Source organism: Sapajus apella, unplaced genomic scaffold, assembly GCF_009761245.1.
Source record: "Sapajus apella isolate SASKATOON/1434 unplaced genomic scaffold, GSC_monkey_1.0 scaffold12, whole genome shotgun sequence".
Lineage (NCBI taxonomy): Eukaryota > Metazoa > Chordata > Mammalia > Primates > Cebidae > Sapajus > Sapajus apella.
The window spans coordinates 36477236-36496707 of record NW_022436952.1 but is presented as its reverse complement, the minus strand read 5'-3'; the positions used below and the strand labels follow the sequence as shown (position 1 = coordinate 36496707).

The 19472-nt window shown below is 38.5% G+C and overlaps 1 protein-coding gene and 2 long non-coding RNA genes across 13 annotated transcripts in view; 1 reads left to right on the top strand and 2 right to left on the bottom strand.

Annotated features, from left to right (window-relative positions):
- Positions 1-19472, top strand: part of NF1 (neurofibromin 1) — a 306641-nt gene that overhangs the window by 199650 nt on the left and 87519 nt on the right. The gene's annotated exons all lie outside the window — the stretch shown is intronic.
- LOC116553466 lies at positions 1054-17735 on the bottom strand. The gene is made up of 3 exons (XR_004269760.1): positions 17725-17735; positions 9425-9430; positions 1054-1380 (listed from the first exon to the last, which is right to left on the bottom strand). It is a non-coding gene; the product is annotated as an uncharacterized LOC116553466 (long non-coding RNA).
- LOC116553462 lies at positions 4208-5553 on the bottom strand. Its single transcript, XR_004269757.1, has 2 exons — positions 5510-5553; positions 4208-4708 (listed from the first exon to the last, which is right to left on the bottom strand). It is a non-coding gene; the product is annotated as an uncharacterized LOC116553462 (long non-coding RNA).

Sequence of the window (19472 nt, the reverse complement as noted above, 5' to 3'; positions counted from 1 at the left end):
ATTATGGATTTTCCAATCTCCTTATATAGTCCGCAGACGTGTCCAAAACTTAATTCAATGTATCTTCAACCTCCTCTTCGCACCATATTTCTCTTTTTCAGTAGCATCATCATCCCTTCTAGTTCCCCATCTAGAAACCCTAATAATTTAAAATTCTTTCCTCTTACTTCTTTTATCTTCCTCTTTGTTAGTCACCAAATCTTGATTTTACCTGTGAGATCCTGGGCAGTCAATTAAGTTGTTTTAGTTAGGCTTTTATTGCAAAGCAGTCATTTGTATTTTCTCAAGGATACTTCTTAGGAAAAGCATGAGTTAGAGCAGAGCCTGCCCAGATATAGAGAGAACTAGATAGCTGTGGGTTCTGGAACTGGCTACGCTCTGTCTGTCTCTTGGTTTTGTACTCAACTCTACCTCATGATTTTCTTCTTTCTGTATCCTTCCAGCTTTTGCCCCAGATAGTTACCCCTTTATTATCTCAGTACTGCACATCTAAAATTCCAGAAAGAAAATATGATTCAGCTAAAAAGTATCTTTGTCCCCCATCGTTTTTTAAAATACTAACTACAAAGGATTAGCAGAACCTTTAATGTTAGGTGCTGGCCAGCCAGTTGATTTCTGGCTGCCCCTAAATCCAATATGTGCTCCTGTCCCAGCAGTCATGTGATTCAAATGTGACCACTTGGTGCTGTTTCTTCATTAGGGGGTTGTTCTTAGGTACGTGTTTTAATTTTTTTTTTTTTTTTTGAGACAGGGTGTACTCTGTTGCCTAGGCTGGAGTGCAGTGGCACTACCATGGCACACTGCAGCCTCTAGCTTCTGGGCTCAAACAATCCTCCTGCCTCATACCCCCAAGTAGCTGGGACTACAGGTGTGCACCACCACACCCAGCTAATTTATTTTTTATTTTTATTTTTAGAGATGAGGTCTTGCTATGTTGCCCAGGCTGGGCTTGAACTCTTGGGATCAATCAGTCCTCCTGCCTCGGCCTCCTAAATTGATGGGATTACAGGTATAAGCCATCACACCTGGCCTAATTTTTTTTTTTTTTTTTTGGTTGAAACTTAATGGTCTAATACTACCATTAGGTACCTTGGCCATGTCTTTTGAAACCATTTCCCCTCACTGCATTGCTGGAACTCTCATTGTTTCTTACCTATACTAATGTAGCATTATTGTCCTCTTCCTTCATCCCCAGAGACTACTTACTTCCAGGTCACCTTAACATTTCTTCTGGAGCCAGTTTTCAGTACAAAGCTTGTCTTTCTCATTGACTCCCTATATAAAGTCCAAGTTCTGTAGTCAGACAGGCAAGGTAATTTTGGCCTAATTTACTTTTCTGATCTTTTCCTGCTAACCCATCCCATATACTTACGCTCTTGCCTGTAGTAAAGTAGCATCATACAAGGACATTGTTACAACATTGTTTATGTAGTGGCAACAAAAAGGAAAACAATAGAACTGTGTTTTAAAAGGGGAATTGTTGAATAAATGATGATACATTATGTTAGGAAATAATGCAGTGTGTTAATTTTGCTTGTTACAAGTGACAGAAATGCATTTCAAATTTATGTGTGCCAAAAAGGAATTTATTGACTCATGTACCTAAGAAAATCAAAAGATGTACTAGTTTCTTGCATGACTAGATGCAGAGCTTTGAACAATATCATCTGGAGAACATCTGTCTTCTCTGGCTCTTGACTCTACTTTCTTTGTGTTGGTTTTATTCCCAAGCAGCTCCTCCCAACCTGTGGCCAGCAGTGGTTTGTGTTCTCCCACCTTAATAATCTCAGTGGAAAAACACCCCTTCCCCAGTTTTGTGGTTTCAGCAAAAGTGGTTGGTCTTATTGGCCTGGCGTGAGTCATGTGCCAATTTCTAAGGCAGTCACTATGGCAAAGGGGGATGGCATTTCTTTGTTACCTAGGCCTGGATCATGTGCCCCTTTCTGGAACGCAGTGGTAAAGCCAGCCCTGCCCAAATTGCATGAACTAAAAGATGGGCATGGGGGCAGGGTTTTCACAAAGGAAAATTGAATTGCTGTTACCAGAATGAGGAAAAATGAATACTGGGCAGGCAGAAGTAGCAGATGTCCTCTATATGAAGCTTTAAAACGTCCGAGAAGGATGACTCTGACACTTATCTTACAAGGTACATGACACTGTGTGTGCACCTGCACATGTGTATGTGTAGACTGAGAAGTGTATGAAACTGTACACTTTAACCATTCACATTGCTTATCTCAGAAGTATGATTGGAGGGGATAGAGGACCAATTTAATATTTCTGCTTATATCTCTGTATTGTTTGGCTTGCCAGGAGCATATATTATTTTTGTAAGAATAATTAAAAATAATAAAACCCCAAAGAGGCTGGGCGTGGTGGCTCACATCTGTAATCCCAGCACTTTGGGAGGGTGAGGCAAGGAAATCACTTGAGCTCAGAAGTTCAAGATCAACCTGGGCAGCATGGTGAAACCCCGTCACTACAGAAAAATACAAAAATCCACCAGACATAGTGGCATACACCTGTAGCCCTGGCTACCCAGGAGGCTGAAGGGGCGAGTCACTTGAGCCTGGGAGGTCAAGGCTGCAATGAGCCAAGATCGCACTACTGTACTCCATCCTGGGCAACAGAGTGAGGCCCTGTCGCAAAGAATAAATTCAAAAACAAAAAAACAAAAAAAACTCCCAAGTTACAATGAAGAGTTTTCCTCTTAGAAATATTGTGATACTGGCAATTGCTTTTTGGGTGTTAGGATATGTTAGCTATTATCATTATTTACTACTAAGTACTTTCTCTGCATCAGGAAACTGCATACTACATACTTTCTCATTTAATCCACATAATAACCTTCTGAGGTACCATTATTAACAGTTAATTGATGTGCGTATAAACTGAAACCCAAACCTGAAACCCAAACCTGGCTATCAGAATGATCTGGAGCATTAAAACAAACATATCCCCAGCCCCCACACTGAAATTCCATATTAAAATCTCAGGGGCAGGGCCTTATTTATGTATTTAACAGGAACTCCAAGTGATTCATTTATTACTAAAGTTTTTTTGGGAATCTCACTGGGTCATGCATTTAATCCACAGTAGCACAACTAGTAAGATCAGAATTGGGTTTCAATCCTAAGCCAAAACTCTTAACAAAAGCCCTATTAATCACATTATTACTACCATTATAATTTTATGCTTGGGGTAAATCAGCCTTTGTAGATGAGCATGGAAATCTAACCAACAGGAGATATATTACTTTGGGGAAAATAAGTTATGAATTCCCGGCGTCTAATTTATAAATTATTTTTTGAAACATAAGGGTTTACTTAATATAAAATAATCTTGTCATTGGTGCAACAGCATTATACATTACAAAGGTTAGCAGAATTGTCACCTTTTCTTAGTGAAATGACATATTACTATTACACATTCATGAAATATGTTAATACAGATGGGTGTGTTATTTTGTAGAATACTATAGTTTATCAGATTAGCATTTTTTGTCTTTTTAATAAAAAACAGAATATAGACTGGGTGCAGTGGCTCATACCTGCAATCCCAGCACTTTGGGAAGCCGAAGCAGGTGTGGATCACCTGAGGTTAGGAGTTTGAGACCAGCCTGGCCAACATGGTGAAATCCCTCTACTGAATATACAACAAATTAGCCGGGTGTGGCGGCGCACATCTGTAACCACAGTTAATCTGGAGACTGAGGCAGGAGAGTTGCTTGAACCTGGGAAATGAAGGTTGCAGTGAGCTGAGGTCATGCCATTGCATTCCAGCCTGGGCAACCGGAGTGAATCTCTGTCTCAAAAAATAAAATACAAAAAACAACTTCCCCCACACCACTCCTTATCCCACATTCCCATCCCCTATCCTTCATCTCTCTCTCTCTCTCTCTCTCTCTTCCTCACTCACTCTTTCACTCTCATGTGTGTGCTCTCACACAAATACACACACACACACACACACACACACACACGCACCCCCTACCTACATAATTTCTTCTCTTACACCTTTAATATAAATATCTGAGTTTCAGTTCAGTTTTGCAAACATTTAAAAGCCACACATGGTATTTTGCTTGTTTCAGCATTTAATAAGGTACTGCATACCTTTTTCATATGGAAGGAAACCATCATATTAAGGTAATATTTAAACTTAGACAATTATAATTTGCAAACAGCCAAATCAAGCTAGGATAATGATAATTTCTTAAGTAGTAAGTTGAAGTAAGTGATAATTTCCTAATGTCCTTGTCATTCAGCAGGTAATAAGAAACTGAGATAAGAATGCAGGCAGTTGAAGTTCACTTCAGCCTGAGTGCAAGTGTACACAAAACAGCAAAAATGTTACATAGAAAATAAAAGGAATGTTGTCCGTTGGATTGAGTGTGGTGCTACCATTTTTCACAGTGTTCATATTCTTACTTGTGGCTATCTTTGGGGTCACTGCTGTAATTAGACTTGTCTTAGAATTTTGAGTTGTCTTGGGATTCGATGTCATTTTGAGATTTGGACTTGTCCTGGGATTGGGGTTCATTCTGGGAGTGGTGCTGGTCCTCGGGTTAGGTCTGGTGCCAGGATTCAGACTTGACCCAGGAGTGGATACTGCCACAGAGTTTGATGTTGTTGTTGGTGAAGTTGTTCCCAGAATGTTATTAACAAACAGGAGCAGGCCAACCAGCGATAGCTTGAACATGATCCTCCTCTGCTTCAAAATAATTATTTGATTTTAATCAAACACTTGGATCACAAACAGGCAAGCATATATCCTTCATTGTGTTTATCAGTACATTCGTCTTAGGTAAATGTTTGCTTTTTCACTATTAGTGAACAAATAAAAAACTTCCCTTTCTTTGTCGTCAACCATCTGCTGACAGCAGACCTATTTTCTATCAAGGGCTACCAACTGAAGGCAAAAACAAGCCAAAGACTAAAAAAGAGCTTAATGGGCATTTTTCTATTTAAAAAAGGAAAAAAATAAAACATTAGACATTCAGTACAATACATATGGGGGCTTGAGATCAGTATGGAGTAGGGTAGTTGGCAAAGACTGAGAGGCAATTTGGGACAGGAGAGCAACAAAAGAAATAATGAAATAAATATTGGCATTTTCTTGATTTCTCATGACCTTTATTCCAACAATTTAAGGTTTTAGTTTAGGTCACAAATTAGGGTATTATTTTTAAATATTTACTCCAAAGACTAAAAAGATTAAACCAAAGGATTTCCCTGGTTCTGGGATGAGGGTTCCTTCACTGAAAAAATACTAGTTAGAAAAGTTCATAGTTTTAAGATTAGAAATGAACAAAACCAACCCCTTCATTTTGCAAATAGGCTCAGACAAGGGGTATAACTTGCCTGAGGGTGCATATCTAAAAATGACCTAAGCTAGAACTGAAGTCTATGACTTAAAGCCCAAACTTTAACTGTAGAACTCTAACATACGTGTTAAAAGTTACATTTGACTCTAATATGTAATTGGGAACATTTCAAATTAAAGTTACCTTTTGATATTTTTCTTTGAAGAGTAAGAATTCAGTCTTTCTCTGAAATCTGAAGTCTTCTCTGAAATCAGGAATCTGATTTCACTCACTGCATGCTATTTAAATATAATTATTGGAGAAGTCACATGCTCTAAACCTGACCTGCCATTTGCTGTTTGGAAGTATCCAACATAGTGTTTCCAAAGCACTAAGTATAAACAGATGGACTTTGGCAGAGATTAAATAATTCAAATAAAGTTTCTAAAATCTGCTTGAAGAATCCAGTGAATAGCATTTGTTATTCCTCTTATACATGTATAAATTATATAACATTAATAAACTGCTTCACTGCATTGACTCTAACTCGATGAATATACTATTTTGCCTGCTGTGATTATTATGATTTAAAACCAAGTAAGTATATTAAAGATGTCTATTTTTCCTTAGAACATCTGTATGTATGTTTACAGGGTAGTTTCTACCCATGGTTATTTTGAAGTTTAAAAAATAATTCAGTAATATATCATTTCAGTCATTTAACTTTTGGTAAATAAAGTAACCTTAGAAAAGAAGTTAAACTTCATTAATATTAAACTTAAGGATTGCATATGAAAGTGATACTTTTCCATACCGAGTTTATAAACTTTTGTGTTTTTGTTTTTTTTAATGTATTAAACCACTCACTTTGAAGCACATAAAGTAAATTTTTTAAAGGAATTTTGTCTTTTGGTCAGCCATTTTCCATGATAATTAGCATATAGGGAAGTTGGGTTATATTGTGCTAATGTTTTCATCACATTGGCCAGCACACTTTAAAAATTGCAGGGCTGTGAACGATGGTGTTGACATACAAGGAAATTGCTGCATAAATGGCAGACATACAAGTCAGTACATGTTCCTCACTTGTTGTACTACGCTGTGAAGATCGCTCTCCCCCTGAATGAATAAACCATGAATAGGACCATGCTTGCTAAATCTTATTTATACAGTACACATAACCTCACTTAACTGGAGGTTAGTGTGGTCAGATCTAAGAAGTAAACAAACAAAAAAAGCTTCTTGGCAACCCGAGCACATATTATAAATCAGAGTACTACGGTAATTTGCAGGAGTTTGGCATTGTTTTCCCTCTTCTCACTTGCTCATTCTGTGGATTTCTTTGGGGGGTATATAGTTGATAATAGTAATAGAAATGTTTTGAACTTGAGCAAACTGTCACTTACTTTGTTTTTCTAATCCTGACCTTTTGAGTACTATACTTACACAACTCTTTATTGATGCTTCAAACACTTTAGTCTCAACTTGTTTAAAATTCAAAAGTTAGCATTTTCTCCTTCCTGTTTTTGTATCTAGATACATCCTTCTCAGAATCTCTTGGTTAATTGTATCATCATGTAGCCAAATATTTCTCCAAACTTGGATTTCTCATTATCTTCTCTTTCTTATTGCTCTTAAGCATCCCAGACCTCTTGATGATTATTAAGTAAAATTTAATTCTATTCAGCACTGAAATGCTCCCAAACAAACAGAAATCATTTGCCATTATTCAGGTCTTCAAATACCCCCCAACTTTGTATCTTTTTTTTTTTTTAAGACGGGGTTTCACCATGTTGGTCAGGCTGGTCTTGAACTCCCGACCTCAGGTGATCCGACCGCCTTGGCCTCCAAAGTGCTTGGATTACAGGCGTGAACCACCACGCCCGACCCCAACTTTGTATCTTTGTGCAGCCTCCCCCACTTCCCCAAAGTATAATAATAGCCCCCTCTTATCCTAAGTTTCACGTTCCATAGTTTCAGTTACCCATTGTCCACCATGGTCTGAAAATACTGAATGGAAAATTATAGAAATAAACAGTTCATAAGTTGGATGTGTCGTGAAAAGGTTAATAGTAGCCCAGCACTATGTCACAGTGCTGCATCAGTCACTTCACTTCGTCTTACCACGTAGGCATTGTGTCATATCACATCATCACAAGAAGGGCTAGTATAGTATATACAATAAGATACTTTGAGAGAGATACCAGGTGCACATAGCTTTTATTATGGTATATTGCTATGACTTCTATTTTATTATTGTTTTTAATCTCTTACTGGCCTAATTTATAATTGAACTTTATCACAGGTATATATGTATAGAAAAAAACATAGCATATATTGGGTTCAATACTATTTCATGGTTTCAGGTGTCCCTGAGGGATCTTGGAATATATCCCCCACAGTTAAGGGGTACTAGTGTACTTTCCTTCCTCATTCAAAATTGTGCTGTTTCTTTAAGGTCCACTCATGTTAGCACCTTTTATGGGATCCTTCCCTAATTCTTCACATCAGAATCAGAATACTTATCAGAGTCTCTTTTTCACTAAAGAAACTAAATCTTCCACCATATTTTGGCTTTTTTTTGGTAAGGTACCACCTTGTATTCTTTCTATTCCCTCTACCTTCTAATATAGTGAGTGCTTATTTAAAAAAAAAAAAAAAGACACAGGGCCGGGCATGGTGGCTCATGCCTGTAATTACAGCACTTTGGGAGGCCAAGGCAGGCAGATCATGAGTTTAGGAGATCGAGACCATCTTGGCTAGCATGGTGAAACCCCATCTCTACTAAAAATACAAAAAATTAGCCAAGCATGGTAGCATGTGTCTGTAGTCCCAGCTACTCAGGAGGCTAGGACAGGAGAATCACTTGAACCTGGGAGGTGGAGGTTGCAATGAGTGGGGATCACTCTACTGCACTTCATCCTGGGCCACAGAGCGAGACTCTGTCTCAAAAAAAAGGACACAATAACTGTTGGAACTCATTGAAATACCTCCTATTTCTCCATGTCTGAGGGCTGGTATCATTAATGATGTCATTAATGATATTTGGTCATTTGCAGTTTTCCCTTTACGTTAGCATAAATTTGTAAGGCACAGGCCTGAGTTTAAGTCTCATCTCTACTTTTCTGGCTGCTGTTTTGAGAAAATTTCTTCATTTATACAATGTGGATGATAATGCACATTCATAATCCCTTGTCTATAATCTGAAATCCAAAATCCTCCAAAAACCTTAAGTTTTATCAAAAAAAAATTTGACACCAAAATTTATTTGGTACAGATACCTTACCTGTATTGGTATGAGGTTTTTAGCTGTCTTTATTTGTTCCATTTAGTGTGGGTATTAATGTTTTGCTGCAGAAATATTGATGAGATTTATTTTGGGGTGCTATTGCAGTTTTTACTGGAGTGTTACATAATACATGATAAAACTAGTACTTAGCATATTCATGTTTCTCTTCTTCCTTCTGAGCACAGTACCATACTACTCTTAGCATTCTTTTTTTTTTCTTTTCTTTTTTTTTTTTTGAAATGGAGCCTTGCCCTGTCGCCAGTTGGAATGCATTGGGGTTATCTCGGCTCACTGCAATCTCCACCTCCCTGATTCAAACAATTCTCCTGCCTCAGTCTCCTGAGTAGCTGAAATTACAAGCACACGCCACCATGCCCAGCTAATTTTTTTGTGTTTTCAGTAGAGACGGGGCTTCACCATGTTGGCCAGGCTGGTCTTGAACATCTGACCTTGTGATCTGCCCACCTTGGCTTCCCAAAGTGGTGGGATTCAGATGTGAGCCACTGCACCCAGGCTACTCTTAGCATTCTTATAGTTAGGTGGTACCATCTGACTGAGTTCTGGGTAGTGAAATGTCAGTTCCGATGATGTATGATTGACCTTTGAGCAACACTGGGGTTAGGGGAACTGAATTTCCACACAATTGAAAATCTACATATGACTCCCCAAAAACTTAACTACGAATAGACTGTTGAACGGAAGCCTTTTGATAACATAAACAGGTTAATATGTTTTGTAAGTTATGTATATACTGTTATTATTAGAGTAAAATAAGCTCTAGAAAAGAAAATGTTACTCAGAAAATCATGAGGAAGAAAAAATATATTTACTGTTCTCTGAGTGGAAGTGGATTGTCATGAAGGTCTTCATCTTCATTATCTTCATGTTGGTGGAGGAGAAGGAAGAGGGATTGGTCTTACTGTCCCAGCACTGGCAGACCTCTATGTAAGTGGATCTGCATGGTTCAAACCCATGTTGTTTAAGGGTCAACTGTGTATTTTTAAGTCTTCTATTCTTGCTTTCTTTTATCAATGCCTGCTAGAAACAGACGATTCAGTGGAGGGAGTATCTAAGACCCTAGAAGATGGTAAAATCATTAGAAGACATGATCTAAGAGAAATAAACTATTGTTGTCTTAGCCAGTGATAGTTTGGGATTATTTGTGACAGAAGTTAGTTTTTGCTGACTAACATAACTATGTGCTGGACATCTTGCCTTTGCCTCTTCAAATCCACTCTGTTCTTTATCCTGCCCTGTACCCTGAGAGGCTGACCTGTGTAAAGGTATCATTGGGCTCCTCTACTCTCTGGCTTTCAGCTGGCCCAGAGGGAATAGAAGCAGAAGATTGGAGGGAAGAGCGAGAGTAAGGTTGGGATGTATATGTTTTTTGGCTCCCTTCCTGCAGGGTCTCTGTGGGCTGGCGGTATCCTTCCATGCAGTATGGTTTTTGTTAGGTGACCCTCTCCACACAACCTACTGTGTGTCTGCTTTCTGATAACTGCTTCTTCCACTCACTACTTCAGGTATAGTGTCACACTGTCTCTTAGAGGTTCCCTAAAACCTGCCTTCTTTGTACATAATCTCCAGTATCCCAGTTTGAATATGCCACCTGTTTCCTGCCACCTTAATTGCTACAAACAGTATATACACTGTATCATCTTCCTAAAATCAACCAGGCATGGTGGGATATGAGCTATAGTCCTAGCAACTCAGGAGGCTGAGGTAGGAGGATTGCTTGAGCCCAGGAATTTGAGGCTACAGTGAATTATGGATACTCTAACCTGGGCAACAGAGTAAGACCTTGTCTCTAAAAAACAAAAATTAAAATTAAATTAAAAATAGTGTCTTTCTTTATATATGTATATTACCTTCAATTGATATACTGTTTTTGAGATGTTCAGAACTATCCGCCCTCATATATTGATTCTTCCAAAATTTTTTCTTAAAAAAATGGAAAAAAGTAATCTAATTTCTGAAAATCATGAGAATTATCATAAATTTCATATGTTACTTTCCTGAGAATTTCAAGTTGCAGTTTTAATATTTTACTTTAGAAACAGGATGAGTTTTCCCTTCTGTAACTTTTCTCTTTGGTTTTTGGATTTCTTTTTTTTTTTTTTCTCATGAAAAGAAGATGTAGATCTTTTCTTGAGTGGTGTTTGCAGACTTTGCCTTGGCAATGAAAACATGTTTTATTTTTTTAGAAAATCCTATTAAGTTTTATGCCATGTCTGTGCTCATTGCACTTGTGCCTCATGTCTCATTTATTTATTTTACTTTTATTTTTTGAGACAGAGTTTTGATCTTGTCACCCAGGCTGGAGTGCAATGGTGCGATCTCGGCTCACTGCAACCTCCACCTGGCAGTTTCAAGCAATTTTCCTGACTTAACCACCTGTAGCTGGGATTACAGGTGTCTGCCACCAGGCCTGGTTAATTTTTTTTTTTTTTTTTTTTTTTTTTTTTTTTTGAGCCAGAGTCTCACTCTGTCACCAGGCTGAAGTGCAATGACACGATCTTGGCTCACTGCAACCTCTACCTCCTTGGTTCAAGTGATTCTCCTGCCTCAGCTTCCCAAGTAGCTGGGATTACAGGCACTTGCCACCACGCCCAGCTAATTTTTGTATTTTCAGTAGAGATGGTGTTTCACCATGTTGGCCAGGCTGGTCTTGAACTCCTGACCTCAGTTGACCTGCCCACCTCGGCCTCCCAAAGTGCTGGGACTACAGGCATGAGCCACCATGCCCAGCCTTCATGTCTCTTTTAAATAGGACTTTTAAAATTTTGAAATGAAGCCAGCTTCAGTGGCTTATACCTATAATTCCAGTGCTTTGGGAGGCCAAGGCAAGTGGATCACTTGAAGTCAGGGCTTCAAGACTAGCCTGGGCAACATCATGAGACCCTGTCTCTATAAAATATATATTTTTTTAAAATTAGCCAGGTATGGTGGCACACATACCTGTATAGTCTTAGCCACTTGGGAAGCTGAGGCAGGAAGATCTCCTGAGCCCAGGACTTGAAGGTTTCAGTGAGCTGTGATCCCACCACTACACTTCAGCTGGTGAGGGAGACAGAGCGAGACACTGTCTCAAAAAAATTTTGTTTTGAAATGAATTTATGTATGTTTGGTTATTTCTGAAAGCAATTCAGCCGCTTGGCCATACCATCCTGAATGTACCTGATCTCGTCTGAAAGCAATTCAGGTTTTCAGGATTAAAATTTGTATGCTACTAGGTTTTTAATCTGTATTTTAAAGTAGAACATTTAAAGCATTTTAGTAGTATATAGCATTGAAAAGTGGCTTTTTAGTGTAGACAGTTGCTTTTAAATAAACTATTTTGTAATCCTAGCAACTTGGGAGCCTGAGGTGGGAGGATTGGTTGAGTCCAGGAGTCAGAATCCAGTCTGGGCAATAAAGGAGAATACCAGTTTCATTTACAAAAAAAAAAAAAGAAAGAGAAAAAGAGGAAGAAACTATTTGGAAGTTTTCTGAGCAATGGATATGCAAAATGACCATTGTTACGATAGGCCTAATTGTGAGTACCTTCTAAAATTGTATATAACCATGATTCTCTTCAGTAGTAAAATGTCAGCCTCTTCATTTTAGGAATCGAATATAGGAAAAAGAACACATTTCTCCTTAGTTGTAAAACAGATTCTGAGGGTGAATGTCCATCCAGGAGCAAGTTTGTCTTCCTAACAGTGTAATATTGTGAGTCAATTGTCTAATTTTGGCTTGTTGTCTCTTCTTTTTCATAATCAAAGAAAAATGATTTAATTTTTAAAAGTTGCTCTCTTCCTTTCTGTTTTTTTCTCTTGGATAATAATATCCCTATCTGTATGAGTTTACAGAATCTTAATTTTTACCTGCTCTTACCACATATATCTGATTAGTCATTAAGTCTTGTTGATTCTGCTTCAGAAATTTTCTTTTATGCTTCACTCTCATACTACCAACTCATTTGGTAGCTTCAGCAGTTTTCTAAGCTGGGGTTGGCAAACTTTTTCTGTAAAGGACCAGATAGTAAACATTTCAGTCTTTATAGCCCATATAAAGTTTTAAAATTTTTTTTTTAAATAATGCTTTAAAAGTGTAAGAACTATGCTTAGCCTGGAAGCCATACAAAAATAGGCCACAAGCAGCCTGTGGGCAGGATATTGCCAGTGGGCCATACTTTGCCAATCTCTGGCCTAGGCTATGACAACAATTTCCTAATTGGAATATTTGGCACCTGTATTTTACCCCATTGCCTGCATCTTACACATCACTGCCAGAATCATCTCTCTGAAATGTGACCATGTCACTTGCAGGTAAAATCTTTATGTGTTCCTGTTAGTTAAGTTTTCATGCTGAAGGCATTCATATACCATTTTGGGGATTTTTTTTTTCCGTTTCTTCATAACCATCTATATTATTTATTCAATATTTTTATAGACTTTTTTTCTTAAAGGAAAATTTGTACTGTGAATGGAAAATCAATATTGATTGCCATAACGAGAAAACCAACAAAAGGTAACAGTAAAAGGAAATATAAAACTATGAAATGCCTGTTTCATAGAGCATCCAACATATATGTACTACGTTTCAAAAAGCCATTGGCTTATAAAAATATTTTCTTAGCATCTCATACAAGTCTCTTCATAATCTGTTATACTGCTTGCCTTACTTGCACAATTGCTGAGCTAAAGCAGATCAAAAGTAATTTTATAAGAGGCTAGATGCTGACCTTGTATTCTGAAAATCTGATGATTCTACTGTCGTTGATGTGATACCAAGTAAGCCTGTGTGAGCTTCTGGAGTATTCTCAGGAAAGTGTTTATGATACATTGTTGAGGGTATCATCAGGGGAGTTGATCCAAGAAGTTGGTCTAGGAGCCAGCAAAGCCACAAAGTTTGCCCCAAAAAGCTCAGAATTACAAATGAATGTTTTGTATGTTATCTCCAATCTAATGGTAGAAAAAAAATCTTAAAAACATTTGTCTCAATTGGTCATTTATATGGAATAATAGCAGGCTGTTTAGTCTGTAGAAGGATGCTTTAAACTCTACTATGTGCTTCAGCTATGCTGACCATCTCACCATTGCCCCCTCAGCCATGCCCTGACATCCTCACATGTCTCTCTGCTTTTGCATACCTTTTCCATCTGGCTTGACTGCCCCTCCTTTATCATGGGACGTAATCTTTCAGTTTAATACCCATATTGATAACCTGACTCTGACTACTCTAAGCAAGTTCAAAAAAAAATTAAAAAGCTTCATTGAAATGAAACCCTTTATAAAGTATACAATTGGCTGAGCACAGTGGTTCACACCTGTAATCCCAGCACTTTGAGAGGCTGAGGTGGGGGAATCACTTGAGCCCATGTGTTTGATACTAGCCTGGGCAACATAGTGACACCCTACCTCTACAAAAAAATACCAAAATTAGCTGGATGTGGTGGTTCACGCCTGTAGTCCCAGCTACTCAGGAGGCTCAGGTGGAAGAATCACTTGAGCCCAGGAGGTTGAGCCTGCAGCAAGCTGAGATCAAGCCACTGCACTGCAGTGCAGTGGACAATGGAGAGAGATTCTGTCTCAAAAATAAAGTATGTAATTTTGCATATTTAGAGTTGTGTACTCATTACCACTAATTGTAAACATTTTCATCACCCCAAAAAGAAACCCCGTAGCCATCAACAGTCACTCTCCCCTTTCTTCCTGCCCCACCTCAGTCCCTGGCAACCACTAATCTACTTTGTGTCTCTGTGGATTTACACATTTTAGATGTTTCATGTAAGTGGAATCATACAATATGTACTCTTGTGACTGCCTTCTTTTACTATATGTAATATTTTTAAGATTCATTCATGTTATAGCATGTATCAGAACTTTATCCATTTTTATAGCTGAATAATATTCTACTGTGTTCATATAAGTTTTCCTGTACGTATGCATTCAATTTTTTTAGATACATATCTAGTGGTGGAATTGAGTCTTATGGTACCTCAGTGTTTAACTTTTGAGGAACTGCCAAATGATTTTCCAAAGTAGCTGCATTATTTTACATTGCCACCAGTAGTGAATGAGAGTTCTAATTACTCTACATCTTCACCCAACACTTGGTATTGTCTGTCTTTCTAGACAAATTTTGATAAATTCCTCCTTTTCTAAATCTTAGTCAATTCTGTTGCTGTTTAACAATGACCATGTTGCAGTATAAATTTTCTGTTCACACTTTGAACTTTAACTTCGAGGTCTTAGATGTCTTAATCTGGATATTCAGAGAATCTAGGTTTTGTATGTAATCATTCAATGATAGTATTAAAACTAATTAGCTGTTTTTTATTTTTTGGGGACAGGATCTCACCACTATTTTGGGAGCTCAAGGCAGGCAGATTGCTTGAGCCCAGGAGCTCAAGACAAACCTAGGCAACATGATGAAACCCTATCCCTACAAAAAATTAGTAGAGTAGTGATGTGAGCCTGTAGTTTCAGCTGCTCGTGAGGCTGAGACAGGAGAATCACTTTAGGAGGTCAAGGCTGCACTCCAGCCGGGGTGACATAAAGACCCTGTCTTTAAAAAAAAAAAAAAAAGTTTTTCTTATGTAACTTATAAACTAGCTTTTAGTGGTATTTGAAAGGAACAGCCCCAGAGTTGTTTTCAGTAATGATGGTATCACTGGAATAAAAGTATAGTTACCCAATGCGTCTACTTTGAAGAAATATTCAGAAAATGAGGTGTATCATGTGTGACATTTATGTTTAAGTTTAAAATCAGTTTATAGTCAACTCAATATATGAATATTTTTACGAGTTTCAAGTGATTCCTTGATCCTTTAAATGAATTTTAATTTTTCTTTGAGACAGAGTTTCACTCTTGTTGCCCAGTCTGGAGTGCAATGGTGCAATCTTGGCTCGCTGCAACCTCCATCTCCCGGGTTCAAGTGATTCTCCTGCCTCAGTCTCCCAAGTAGCTGGGATTACAGGCATGTACCACCATACCCGGCTAATTTTGTATTTTTAGTAGAGACGGGGTTTCTCCATGTTGGTCAGGCTAGTATCGAACTCCTGACCTGAGGTGATCCGCCCGCCTTGGCCTCCCAAAGTGCTGGAATTACAGGCGTGAGCCACTGTGCCCAGCCATTTTTTTTGAGACAGTCTTGCTCTGTTGCCCAGGCGGGAATACAGTGAAATGATCGCGGCTCACTACAGCCTCCATCTCCCGGGTTCAGATGATTCTCTTGCCTCAGCCTCCCGAGTAGCTGGTATTATAGGTGCATACCACCACGCCCAGCTAATTTTTGTATTTTTAGTAGAGACGTGGGTTTGTTGGCCAGGCTAGTCTTGAACTCCTGACCTCAGGTGATCTGCCTGTCTTGGCCTCCCAAAGTGCTGGTATTACAGGGATGAGCCGCCATACCCGGCCTATTTTAATATGTTTTAAAGAGCCTTTTAATTTTTACAAGGTGTCTCTAAGTTCATATTTAATGATGTGCAGCTTTTTGTAGAATTTAAAGTCAGGGCAAGAGACTCATAATACTTCATCCATATTTTGTTAAAGCAAAAAAAAAAATGTCAGGTGATCTTATAGAAAAACTATACCATTAGGAAATTTTAGACCCTATAAATAGGTGAAACAATTGTTTGCTTTCTTAGATTATTTGTCATTGGTATGAGGAAATACAACTGAGTATTTAATGTCTAAATAATAGAACTGATAAGTGGATGTGGCTGTGTGCCAGTTGCTCTTACACTACATAATATCTCAGATGTGATAGTGGTCGCTGAGGCTTTGGATGGTAAAGTAGGGCTTTCCCAGTGGTTATTGTGGCGTATGGCATCCTTGCCTTCCCTTACTTATGCTTTGTTTTTCTTCTTTCTCAATGAAAAGCCATTAAATCTTAGTTTATTTTCTGTTGAGGCAAGCATTTGACAGGGAATTCATTCGAACTCCGTCAGCCTTCCAGAAGCGTTCAGTGTATTTCATCTGTGAGTATGGACATCAGAATAACACAAAGTGAAAAACTGCATTTCCGGGTATGAGTATTTCATAGATTTATTGATCCTTAGGCTTATGGTATTCATATGAAATATTCAGACATCTAATTTTTTACTGCTAAATAATTTTTACCAGGAGATAAATAACAAACCTTATAAACTAATTATTTGAAGCATAACTGAAGAGGGCAGATATATAGGAAATTACTGTTACTGTTTCAGTCATTTTCACTTCTAATCTTGTTAATTACCTGAGAATGTCATATACAGAGGATAATCATTAAAATGGTTGTATAGCACCCACAAAGTGCTTTAATATACATGTTCTAATCTATTCCTTAAAACACCTTCTGGAATATATGTTCTTAACTGTATTTTTTATCAGAGGACACATTTAATTACCTGCCCAAGGTAAAAACACACATGGTAGGTGATAAACTTTATGTCATGCTTTTGCTGTTAAACCACCATGTGGTTTAAATATGCTTAGAATTATTTTGATCAGACAAAGAACGAAGCAGTTTTCCGGTTTTAGTGAGTGTGTATGTATGTTTAATTTCTGTGCTTTGATCTCATCCATAAGAGCGTGTGTGTGTGTGTGTGTGTGTGTGTATGTAAGAGAGAGAGAGATACAGGATCTGGCTCTGTCACCCAGGCTAGGGTACAGTGGCATGATCTCAGCTCAGTGTAACCTCCATCTCTTGGGCTCAAGCCATCCTCCCACCTCAGCCTCCTAAGTAGCTGGGACTACAGGCACACACCACCACACTTGGCTAATTTTTACATTTTTTGGTAGAGACAGGGTTTCTCCAGGCTGGTCTCAACTCCTGAGCTCAAGCAATCTGCCCGCCTCAGCCTCCCCAAGTGCTGGGATTATAGGCATGAGCCACTGCTCCTGGGCTCATCAGTAACTTTCAAGAAATTCAGATTCAGAATCTCAGGCCACGTTTTCTAAATTAGGATAAATGGGTGTATTGAGCATGCGTCTCACCTGGCTCTTGAATATGTTTAACAAACTTGGGGCTGTTGAACCAAAATGGCATTTCTTAAAAGTTGAGCTTCTTAAAGACCTCACTTTGTACCACAGTTTTCGAAGTGTGAAACTTACCAATCTGCTTAACATGTTAACACCTGAAGGTGACACTTGTTTCCACTTCTCTGCTAACTTCCCTTGAGAAATTTTCTCTACTGAATTGTTGACAGGTACCAGAATTAACGTTTCTCTAGAATTGTTCCAAAGATAACTCCACATTGCCCAGAACTAGTTTTTTATTTGTTTTTGTTTTTTGCAAGCGGGGGGGGGGGCTGGGGGTGGGGGCGGGCAGGTCTTGCACTTGTCACCCAGGCTGGAGTTCAGCACACCTGTAACCTCTGCCTCCTGGGTTCAAGCGATTCTCCTGCCTCAGTCTCCCGAGTAGCTAGGATTACCAGTGCCTGCCACCACACAGGGCTAATTTTTGTATTTTTAGTAGTGATGGGGTTTCAACATGTTGGTTGGGCTGGTCTCGACGAACTTCTGACCTCAAGTGATCCACCCACCTTGGCCTTCCAAATTACTGGGGTTACAGGCGTAAGCCATGGTACCTGGCCCAGAGCTAGCTTCTTGTATGACAGGTAGTAGCCTAGCCAAATCCTCCCTCATTTTTACCTTTTCTTTGATCTCTCTTTTCTCAGGGCTTTGGGCTATAGCTTTGAAATAAATGAAAGAAACTTAGACTCTAGAATCAGATTAGCAGGTTTGACTTGGTCTGTCCTAAGTAGATCACTGTAGACCACTACCCACATCTTTGATCTATGTTCATTTATTCTTTTATTTATAAATTCAGATAAAGATGGTCAAAAAAACAAAGTTCTAGGGGCAAGCGACTGTCTAAGCTGAAATCAAAAGAATGAGTAGGGTTTGAGAGGCAAGAGGGAGAGAGAACATGCAGCATCTCTGAGAGCCTGGTGGCATGAAGCGTGGTGATTGAGGGATAGAAGATAGTTTGTTTGAACTATAAAATGTTAGAGAGCTGGAAAACTTTAAGATGATATTCTAAAGGGAAGCAAGGGCCTGATCATGCAGTAAACCATTTTAAGAGTTTAGGGCCTGGTGTGGTAGCTCACACCTATAATCCCAGCGCTTTGGGAGGCCGTGGCGGGCAGATCACCAGTTCAGGAGATTGAGACCTTCCTGGCCAACATGATGAAACCCCATCTCTACTGTAAATACAAAAACTAGCTGGATATGTGGCATGTGCCTGTTATCACAGCTACTCGAGAGGTTGAGGCAAGAGAATCGCTTGAACCAAGGAGTCAGAGGTTACAATAAGCCAAGATTGCGCCACAGCACTCCAGCCTGGTGACAGAGTGGGACTCCGCTCAAGAAACAAAAAAGCATTTAGATTTTATTCTGAGATGTGAGAAATTATTGAAGGGGAAGGATTGGTACACAGTTCATCTTGCGTCTTCTTATTTCTCTTGTTTTCTTACTCAGTCTAGATGCCTTAGACATTTGAGTAGTTCTTTTCTTAGAACTCTTGCATTTTTAAGGACAAAGCAGGTAATAAAATATGCTTGGTCTACAGTGTTAGCATTTTGGCATGTTTCTTTTTATTACTTTTTAATACATAGTTCTATGTATGTTTATATCCTATTATTTTTCTTATTTTTCTAATATTTGCATTTTCCACATTTCACACTTTAAAAAACTCTTCAAATATTTTTGTTGGCCACATATTCTGGTCAGTGGGTTGTCATTAATTTCTTAATGGTGGATACTTATCATTGTTTCAGTTTTTCTTGTTAGAAATAATGCCGTGATTTACCTATAGGCAAAAGTTTAAATACCTTAACTATAGGCAAAAGTTTAATACCTTCACTATAGACAGAAGTTAAAATATCTTACGTTTTTTAAAATTTC